Source organism: Tupaia chinensis, unplaced genomic scaffold (assembly GCF_000334495.1).
Source record: "Tupaia chinensis unplaced genomic scaffold, TupChi_1.0 Scaffold145208_1, whole genome shotgun sequence".
Taxonomy (NCBI): Eukaryota; Metazoa; Chordata; class Mammalia; order Scandentia; family Tupaiidae; genus Tupaia; species Tupaia belangeri.
The window spans coordinates 2,126,430-2,135,530 of NW_006205068.1; the positions used below are offsets into that span (position 1 = coordinate 2,126,430).

The following is a 9,101-nucleotide window of genomic DNA, read 5'->3' on the forward strand; positions in this document are numbered from 1 at the left end:
CTGCATTGTGTCACACATTCTAATCATTCATGAAAAACCCAGCCAAAGCATCCCAAGCATGATTCCCCTCTGATAGTTGCCATGGCGACCTTGGGAAGTAGCCAACCCCTGATGGTCGTCATGGAAACAGAGAAGCCCAAAAGCAATCATGACTTCAGGTCAGGCAAGACATCACGAGGTTGTCAGACGGTAAACAAACTCATTCATACCCCAACAGCTGGGGAAGGGGCAGAAGGGGCCAAGCAGGAGCCAGAGGAGGACAGGGAGGACACCAATAGCCCACAGGATCATGGTGTACACCAGCCTCCCTCCCGCTCCCAACCCCCCACATTCCAGTGCCAGACAAGATGCACTGAGCAGAAGGAACATCAGAGACAAGTGAAGGAGAGGGGTCCTTGGGTGCCTGAGGACAGAAAAGGGTGGACCGCCACTGGATGTCATTGGAAAGAGGGGTGCAAAAAAAGAAGTAGTGTTGATCTCATCCTCCCTGCATATCTGGGAAAAGCGAGCCTCTGGCCTGAATCCTTCTACCCTTTCCTGTGCCCCATCTTCACAACCCACCCACCCTCCATAACCACGCAGGCTGCAAATTTGAGGCAGGGTCTCTGTACCAATTGCAGACATCAGATCCCCAGCAACTCAGCCACTCTCAAGGGCGTTGACAATTGACAGAGCAAGACAGTAGCAGAGGCTAGGTCCAGGTGAGGGGCTCTGGGCTCCTCTGCCAAGTAGGACCAAGCACTGACTCTTGTGCCCAAGATGGAATCAGCAGCAATCAGGGGTGATCCTAACAGGGAGGTGGGAGAGCTGCTGACAGTCACTTGACCCTCATCACTGCAGAAGGCCACCCCTTCCACCTTGAGGGACCTACGCAGCAAGGCGGCGGCTGAAGTGCCATGAGAAACTTCCCATGTCCAGAGGGGGAGGGGCTGCCGAGGCATCTCTTCCAGCTCACACTCCACAGCGTCAGCGCACAGGGCCTGGAGCGGCCAGCGACATAGCTATGCGGTGAGTCACCAGCTGTTTACAGAGCTGGGAGCTCACATTCCCACACAGCACAGGCCCCTCCCACCCCTCTAAGGACCCACTCACTGGGGCCCACCGTGCCTCCTGCCTGCCATGGCAAAGCCAAGCAGGAAAGGAAGGTCCCAGGGAAGGGACTCTCTGGCCAGACTCCCAGTGACATGCTGAGTTCCACTGGGCACCAAGGGGCAAAGTTCAGGGTAGTGATCTCTCCCTGGCACACTCTACCAGGACACACTGGGTGGAGGCTTAGCCCCTTGCCACTGAGGTCACCCACCTTGCTTGGCTTCTGGGGACCAAGGACCACTGAGCGCAGAGCAGCCCATGGGGTTCCTGCTGGGTCTGGTCTCAGAGAACGACCTTCAGTTCTTGGACCCCAGTTTGAAAGGTGGTAACTCATGAGGCTGAAGAGGATGTGCACAGCTGTCGAGGTGACAGTCGCATCATCCCGAGATGCCTTACTCAGCATGTGACAATGCTGGGATGACAGAACTGAACCCTCTTCTCTCTGTGGGTCTTTAATTCCTCTTCTAAAAAAGGAGGAACTTGGGAACCAGCAGTTAGCATAATGGCTATGTCGCTGGACTCCCATGTGGTCGACCACGGTTTGCGTCCCGGACCCAGTGGCTTAAAACTCATGCTGGGCGCATGTGCGTGCGTGCCCAGGATCCCGAGAGGAGAAGGGATTGCGGTGTGACCATCCCCCCTGGGGGGTGATTTCTCGCTTTCTGTCTCTATGTCTCTCTGTCTGGCGAGCGCACACGCCCTATAGCGAAAAAAAAAATACTCTCAAAAAAAAAAAAAAATAGGAGGAACTCAAAACCAGGGGCCTTAGGGTCCTGTCCAGCCCCCAAAAGTCCCAGGCTGGGCTTAAGAAGAGATGCTGAGAGAGAAACTCTGACCTGGGACTCCTGAACCACAGATGGAGCTCCCCTGTCAAGTGTACCTTCACTGAAGGGTCCCTCCGAGGAACCCTTACTCACTGCTAGGCCTGGGGGAGGGGGCTCCAGGCAGGGATGCTGTTCCACAGGCCTGTGTTCACAGACATACCCTTACTGCCTTGGGCAGATCAGGGCTCTGCTTCTGCTACAGGAACCTGCCATTTCGGGGAAGCCTTGACCAACCTTAGGGACAACTCAGCCACTGTCCCATCTGGCCAGTGCCTCAGCAGATGTCCCACATGAAAGATGAGACAGCTAGTACGGTCCTGGACAAGTTGAGGCCCAGACCAGCTGCAAGTCTCAGGGACCTGCCCTTGGGTCAGGTGCCTGGAGCAAGGGCAGGTGCGGCTCTTCTGTGAACGCAGCACATGGGTGTGGGTAAAAACAGTGCCCTGCTGACCTCTGCCCAAAAGACAGAATAAACCCATGCAATACTGACCCAAAGCCCTTCAAAACATCAAAGGCAAGAAGAATGACAGCTTTCTTTAAGAAAGAGGTTCAGAGGGGAGCTTCACCTATGTGACAAGGAGTTTGAAAACAACTGATCTAAAATAAACGACTGCTCTAAGAGTGGCTTTGTAAACCATTTTTTTTTAAAGAGAGATTTTTGCTATAGGGCATGTGCACTGGCCAGAGAGACAGAGAGGCAGAAAGTGAGAAGTCAACCAACCCCCAGGGGGGATGGCTACGCCACAATCCCTTATTCTCCACTCTCTTCTCAGGATTTTGGGCATAAACGCACATGTGTCCAGTGTGAGTTTGAAGCTGCTAGTTCTGGGACTCAAACCATGTTCGGCCATGAGGGGGTCGAGCTATGTAACCATTACGCTAATGCTGGTCCCAAGGCTGCAATTTTAGGAAGTCATGCCAGGCAATGCTCTGGAGATGCCACTCCCCCTTCTACCACCGGCACTACTACATCAGCAGTGGGTTGGCACCTTCGGCAGTTTCCATGAGGACCCACTGGGCACTCTGTCTGACGTCCAGCAACTAAAAGACCAGCAACGCTGTGCAGAGAGCACCGACATCCCTGTCAACTTTCCTGAATTTGAGCTACGTGACCAGAGAAGTTGAGACTGAGGCCAAGGCTGGGGACAGCAGGCCTGAATTCTGGCCGCACATGCCCATTCACCGATCTAAGGAACAGTAACAGTGCTAACCTCCCCACCCCTGGAGCGGTGGCTAGTACCTGTTAGGTGACTTTTTCTAGCTGAAAAGGTGGAAAACTTCATCTCCACATACAGCTAAACAAGGTTCGACAGGAAAAGTGGTTTCTTCTTAGAGAAAACAGACCAGCAGCCTCAGTGGGAATCTAGTCCGGCGACTGCAGGTTCAAATAAATCAAGGAGCTGTACCCTCCTCCTCCAGGATGGAGACTGAAGGGCAGGGCCCTGTTAAGGGCAGGACTATTTTGTGCTGCCCTGGAGACACACTGCAAGGATCAAAACCTGTGTCGGGAGAATAGGGCAGGTAACCCAGGCACCAGTATCCAGCCAGGTATTCCTGGCTTGGCAGCCCAGAAACTGCCCTTTCAGGGACCAGCAGTTAGCATAATGGCTATGTCGCTGGACTCCTATGTAGTCGATCACAGTTCAAGTCCTGGACCTGGTGGTTTAAAACTCATGCTGGGCACGTGTGCATGTGTGCCCAAGATCCTGAGAGGAGGAGAAGGGATTGCGGTGTGGCCATCCCCCCGGGGGGTGATTTCTCGCTGTCTCTCTCTGTCTGGCAAGCGCACACGCCCTATAGCAAAAACCTCTCCAAAAAAGAAAAGAAAAGAAAAGAAACTGCCCTTTCAGAAAACAGGTGAGCTGGAGGCAGTGGATCTCAGATCTCTGCCATCCTTTTACTTTTCAACTCTCAGCTAATATGCACTGGTCACTCACTGCTCCGGCTGCGCTCATTAGAGGGATTTACCCCTCGGACACTCCAGCAGCGCCCCATCTCTCAATTTGCTGGCATGTGGTGAGAAGGAGCAGGAAGGACATTTCCTAAAGAAAGATGGCTGACCAGACCAATGACCCCACCCAAACAGTCCTGGGGATGGCCTGTCTACAAGGAAAGGAGATTGCGCAGTTTCAAAGCGTTCTAATTCTTACCTAGACCTGTGACTGACCTACACTGCCTACCTCATTACTGCCTGTCTCTGATGCCTAGCATGGTGGGCTTCCAATGAGACACTTGGTCTGCACGCATAAGCCTGGTAACAGCGAGGCCAACCGCACATCCATCCTGGTTCCCTTCAGCCCTCCCCAGAAACCTGATAAACACGGGAGTAGAGTGCCCCTTTCCATTACTATTCTCCACAGGTCTCAGATGATGTCAGATATGGAAAAAGGGGAGAGGGCAGGAGGAAAGGAAGGAAGGGAAGACAGAAGTTCTGTCCAAGAGCAGGTTACAGAACCCTGCAAGGCAGCACTGCCTGCGCCCCTGGGTCACTCACCAGGATGGACATAGCCACAAAACCAGAACCCACCAAGGATGCTCAGAAGCTAGGAACCTTTTTTAAGTGACCCAAAGCTGAATGCCCCTTCAGATGGGCACAAAGGCAGGTGGGACTGACAGCACCAACAACCAGTAAGCACTTGTCAAATAAACACCTTGACTAATTGTGACCCCAGCTGGTCCCACAGAGGAGCAAATAATGACCTTCCTACTGAAGGCAAGGTCCTAGACCAGGAAGGCTCTGCACAGCCCCTCCCACCCCTGGACATGGCCCCCCCTTGGCATGTAGGATGCATCCCATAGTACCCCCCTCCACACCCCCCAGCCTGGCTGCACCAGCCTGCAGCCTGGCCCTGGCTGACCGCCCTCCGGCAAGCCACGACTGTCTGCTCAGCTTGGAGGACGTCTGGTCACCTTGCATTTGCAGTCCAAGGAAGCTGTGTCATCCCGGCTACATCCAGAGGTGACTCAGGCAGTTGCTGCGGCTGACAGCAGGCTGCACACACCATCTCCAGTAGCCCCCACCCTTCCTCCCTGCACCCTACTCCTCCCATTCACTGATTCCTGGAGTGGGCCCTCTGCCTCCTGGTCCCTTCAGAGTTCTGTTCTCACTCTAGCTGTCATAGGCTTCAACCAGCTCCCAACTTCCACATCCAGCCAGGGATGTCCCCTGGAAAAACCCGATAACCCAGACATGCCTGTCCTCCCCCCACCTGACCCTCCTTCTCTTTACACTGCTGACCCAGACTTGATGCTCTTGGCCCCTAAGTGTCTTTTGCCCATCCCCGCAGCACCCGCCCCAGTTTGGAATCCCCAGCCCCTCCTGTCTGGACCACAACTTGAGCTGAATGGAAGGTCATGACTCTGATCTTGGTGCTTCCCATGCTGTCCCTGCAGGCAGGCAGCCTTGGGATCTCTCCTGAGCTCCCTACTCCCCAGCTTCCTGTTATCATTTCAGGCCACCACTCTAACTTTTGACAGTCCCTGTCTGTACTAGGCACATGGTCCCACCCCTCCTTCCACCCACTTCTTCCAGAAAGCCCTCCTATTGGCAGGAACACACCTCTACCCAGACCTGGCTCCGGATCTTTCCCTTGACAGGTGGCCTCCTCACTGTATGGTGAGCTCTAGGCATCAGGGACCCCTTGTTACCTGGCTCCCCCAGCTCTCCACAGGATGCATGGCCTTGAGAAAGGTCTGCTGCATCATCAGGTATGTCAGGCCCCACCCTTCCCAACACCAGAGGGCAGGGGGCTTGGGCAGGTAAAGGGGAGCCTGGAAGTGGAGCCACTGCCCTGATGCCCCTCTGCTGGCCCTCCCCAGGACACCCTAACAAGCAGCACTTGCACTGAGAAGCAAGCAGGCATTGGACCAGACCGGACTCCCAGCCACCAACCCTGTGACCTCAGCCAAGCTAGCGAACACTTCGGGCTACGGTTTCCTTGCCTGAAATGGGTGGTCTTGGGGTTTGTAACTGCTCAGGTTCATTTCTACCCGCTCTAAAATCCTATGATTTTAAGGTGACACTTTCAATTTCCTGAATCTATAAGAAAGAGGAAACATGACGAGTCTGTGACTTATAAAAAGCAAAAGTAAATACCGAAGCATCGCATCTCCCATTAGCAGAGAACAGGGAGGGTGGGGAGAGAGAGAGGGTGAGTCACTGTTTACTGCTCTGAAGAGCAGCCACACACAGAATTCTCCCAGCTGGCCGGATTTCCATTTCCCGTGTGGACTGGACCCGAAATCCAGAAAGTCCACTCTAGAAACCTTTAGACTCGGAAACAGCCAGGACAGAAACAGGTATGACTTCTTCTGGGTCTAGATGGCAAAAAGCTTTGCCTGAGACTGTAAACAAATCCTCTGGCGATCACCATGCCCCAAGAGTGAAAGTGTGCACATCAGTGGACACAGAATGGTCCAGAAAACAGTCTTAATCAACAGTAATCTCACGGTGCTCGAGAAAGGGCTGGAACACAGGGAGCCCCTACCCTGAAAGTGAACTTCCAAGTACCTTCTGCCAACCCCCATTTTAAAAAACCACCTGGAAAGTAAGCAACACTGAACTTGGAACTGGCCCCTGAAAGCTCAGGCTAGGTTCAAGTACAAAAGGCAAATAAGGTCCAGAAGAAAAGCCTGGTTTGTTTTTTGCTTTAATAAATAAAATTATTTTGGAATAATTAGAGATTCAGTTTTAAGTTCTAAAAGCAGATTCCCCTACCAAAGTCAAACTCAGATATTCCTACTGGGTTACCTACAGAGGGAAGAGGTTCTCATCAATAATGCTGACTGCCTGCAGTGCAACAGGATATAGGAGTATGTTGGACACCCACACAGCCCAAGCTTCCACACCCATCCACCCACTTGTAACACCTTTTATTTCAAAAAAGAAATATATATATATATACATGTATATATATATATACATAAATGGAAAATTAATGATGATAACATGTATGAAAGTGAGAGAACACCACCCCCAGGGGAGATGGCCAGGTCACAGTCCCTTTTCCATTCTCCTGGGATTTTGGACACACACGTGCACATGCCTGGGGTATTTTTTTCAGGCTGTAGAGTCAGGGACTTTTAACTGTTCAGACAGCCATGTAGAATCCAGTCACCTTACAGAGAGACAGAGACAGAAGGGGAAAGTGAGAAATCATCCCCCAAGGGGGATGACCAAGTTGCAATCCCCTCTTCCATTCTCTTCTCAGGACTTTGGGTACACCCACACACACATTGGGTACACGCACATGCACACACATGTGCCTGGTGTGATTTTCAAGCACCACGTCCAGAACTCTAATCACACAGCTGGCCTTGTGGGATCCAACGCCTTAACTTTCACGCCACCTGCTGCCCCACTAACATCCTTTCTCAAAGCTCCCTGTCTCTGGGGCCAGATGATGGAGCAGTGGTAAAACACAATGCTCTCTGAAGCTGACTCATGAGAAAAGGTCCCAGGTTCAAGTCTGTAGACCTTCCTAAGTATGCCAGGAATGCATGGACCTGAACTGAGGCTGGCTGAAGCTGGGAATGGATCGTATCATCAAGACACTGTAGGGGGTATGCTATATGTCTCTCTTGATCGCTCATGGAAATAAGTAAAGAAAAAAGCTCTACATTCCTGAAAACGGGCTTGGAGAAAGCCAGCTCCGGAGGCATCACAGCACAGACGAGACAAAGCATATGCCTACGCTTTATCAAGATGCCCTTTACAATGTTGCTGTTGCAGCAAAAACTCATCAATGCCAATAAAGGGGGTCCTAAATCCCATTCTGGGAAATCAAAGGGAAAGAAAGTCTGTATCAAAGCAACATCACACAGGTTTCTATCATGTTACCTCCTGCAGAGGGTTTGTGAGCCTCAGGAGATTCTTGAGGCCAGACAGTGGCAAGAAAAGGGTGACTGCTTATTAGTGAATAAATTGTTAGGGTATTCAATAACTGCTTTGGCTACAAGAGCTGCAGGAAGGTAAGCAACAGCATAATCATTAACACAAGTTACAGAGAGCCCAGCAGCTGCCAGCCACCAAAATATGAATTGCTCCCTGAACACAGCAAGTTCTGTGTTACTGAAGACTCCACGCATGGAGTAAGAGTGAGAATACTATGGAGGCAGAGGGCAAGACTACATGCTTCGTCTAAGGCAGAACCAAGTCAACAACCAAGGTTCAGGAGGGGTCATGATTTTCAGATTCATTGCTGATTTCTTGTCCCACCTCCCAGGCCCTGGAGAAGGGGGTGCAGAAGCAGGTAGACTAACACATTACCTACCCTGAACATGACATGAAGCACAGAAGGCAAATGTATCTACAGTTAGAAGAGGTCTTGGCCCCTGACTAGCCATGGGGAAAGTGAGCGAGGTAACACATTTGCCAAGACTATCACCTGCTGCCCACCCCACCCACAGCTTCCACATTAAGGCCTTCCTTCCGGTGCCCCAGGCAGGTCACCTGATTCAAAAGTGACATCAGGCCCCCAACGGCCTTTCCCTCACTTCAGGGGAGGGCTGGGTTAACCCCTGCCAGTTCCCCCAGAGCAGCATGGACCCTGCCATTGAGCGCATGCTGTTCATGGGTAGGAAGTGGTGCGGAGCAGCCTCTGGGATCCACAGGGCGGAAGCGGCAAGGTAAACAAACGTGTGCCACGAGTGGGGCGCCGACCACGCGCTCCCCTGCACGTGGCGGCTTCCTACTGCCCCGCCTTTCAGCCCGCGCAGGTGTGGAGGGCCGTAGGGCAGAGGGTCGGAAGGAAAGGCTTGGGCGTCCACAGCTCCGGGCTCTGGCCTCGGGCGACACGTGCAGCGGAGGCGGCGCTGCAGGCCAAGAGAACCAAGGCCCAGAGTCTCGACGTCGCAACAGGGGGAAATGAGCTCGGCCGTCCGGACGGACCCACCTTAACAGGTGCGTGGGCCCCGTCTCGCGGGGTGAGAGTCTGTGGCCAGCCTACACTCCCCCACTAGGTGAATGGGACCCGGGCGGCCGTGACTCAGCGCCAGGCGGGCCCCGCGCCCACCTTGTTCCCCGCCCCAGGCCGGCAGCTTCTTACCTGGCGTCGCGCGGGGGGCGCGAACGCGCGCAGTGGCTCCTCGCGGGCACGCGCTCTCCTCGCGCTCACTTTCGTGCTCCCGCTCACCCTCCGGCTCCGCCTCGCGCTCAGGCTCCGACTTCTCGAAGAACAACAAGTCCCC

General features: G+C 53.3%; 1 protein-coding gene and 1 long non-coding RNA gene across 2 annotated transcripts in view; one reads left to right on the forward strand and one right to left on the reverse strand.

Annotated features, from left to right (window-relative positions):
* Positions 1–9,101, reverse strand: part of MAFK (MAF bZIP transcription factor K) — a 14,257-nt gene extending 5,156 nt beyond the window's left edge. Inside the window, exon 1 of the mRNA XM_006167878.2 lies at positions 8,960–9,101. The gene's annotated coding sequence lies outside the window, so the exon portion shown is untranslated. The remainder of the gene's footprint in view (positions 1–8,959) is intronic.
* Positions 6,952–9,101, forward strand: part of LOC114006004 (uncharacterized) — a 10,686-nt gene continuing 8,536 nt past the window's right edge. Inside the window, exon 1 of the long non-coding RNA XR_003547779.1 lies at positions 6,952–8,540. This is a non-coding gene — a long non-coding RNA (uncharacterized LOC114006004). The remainder of the gene's footprint in view (positions 8,541–9,101) is intronic.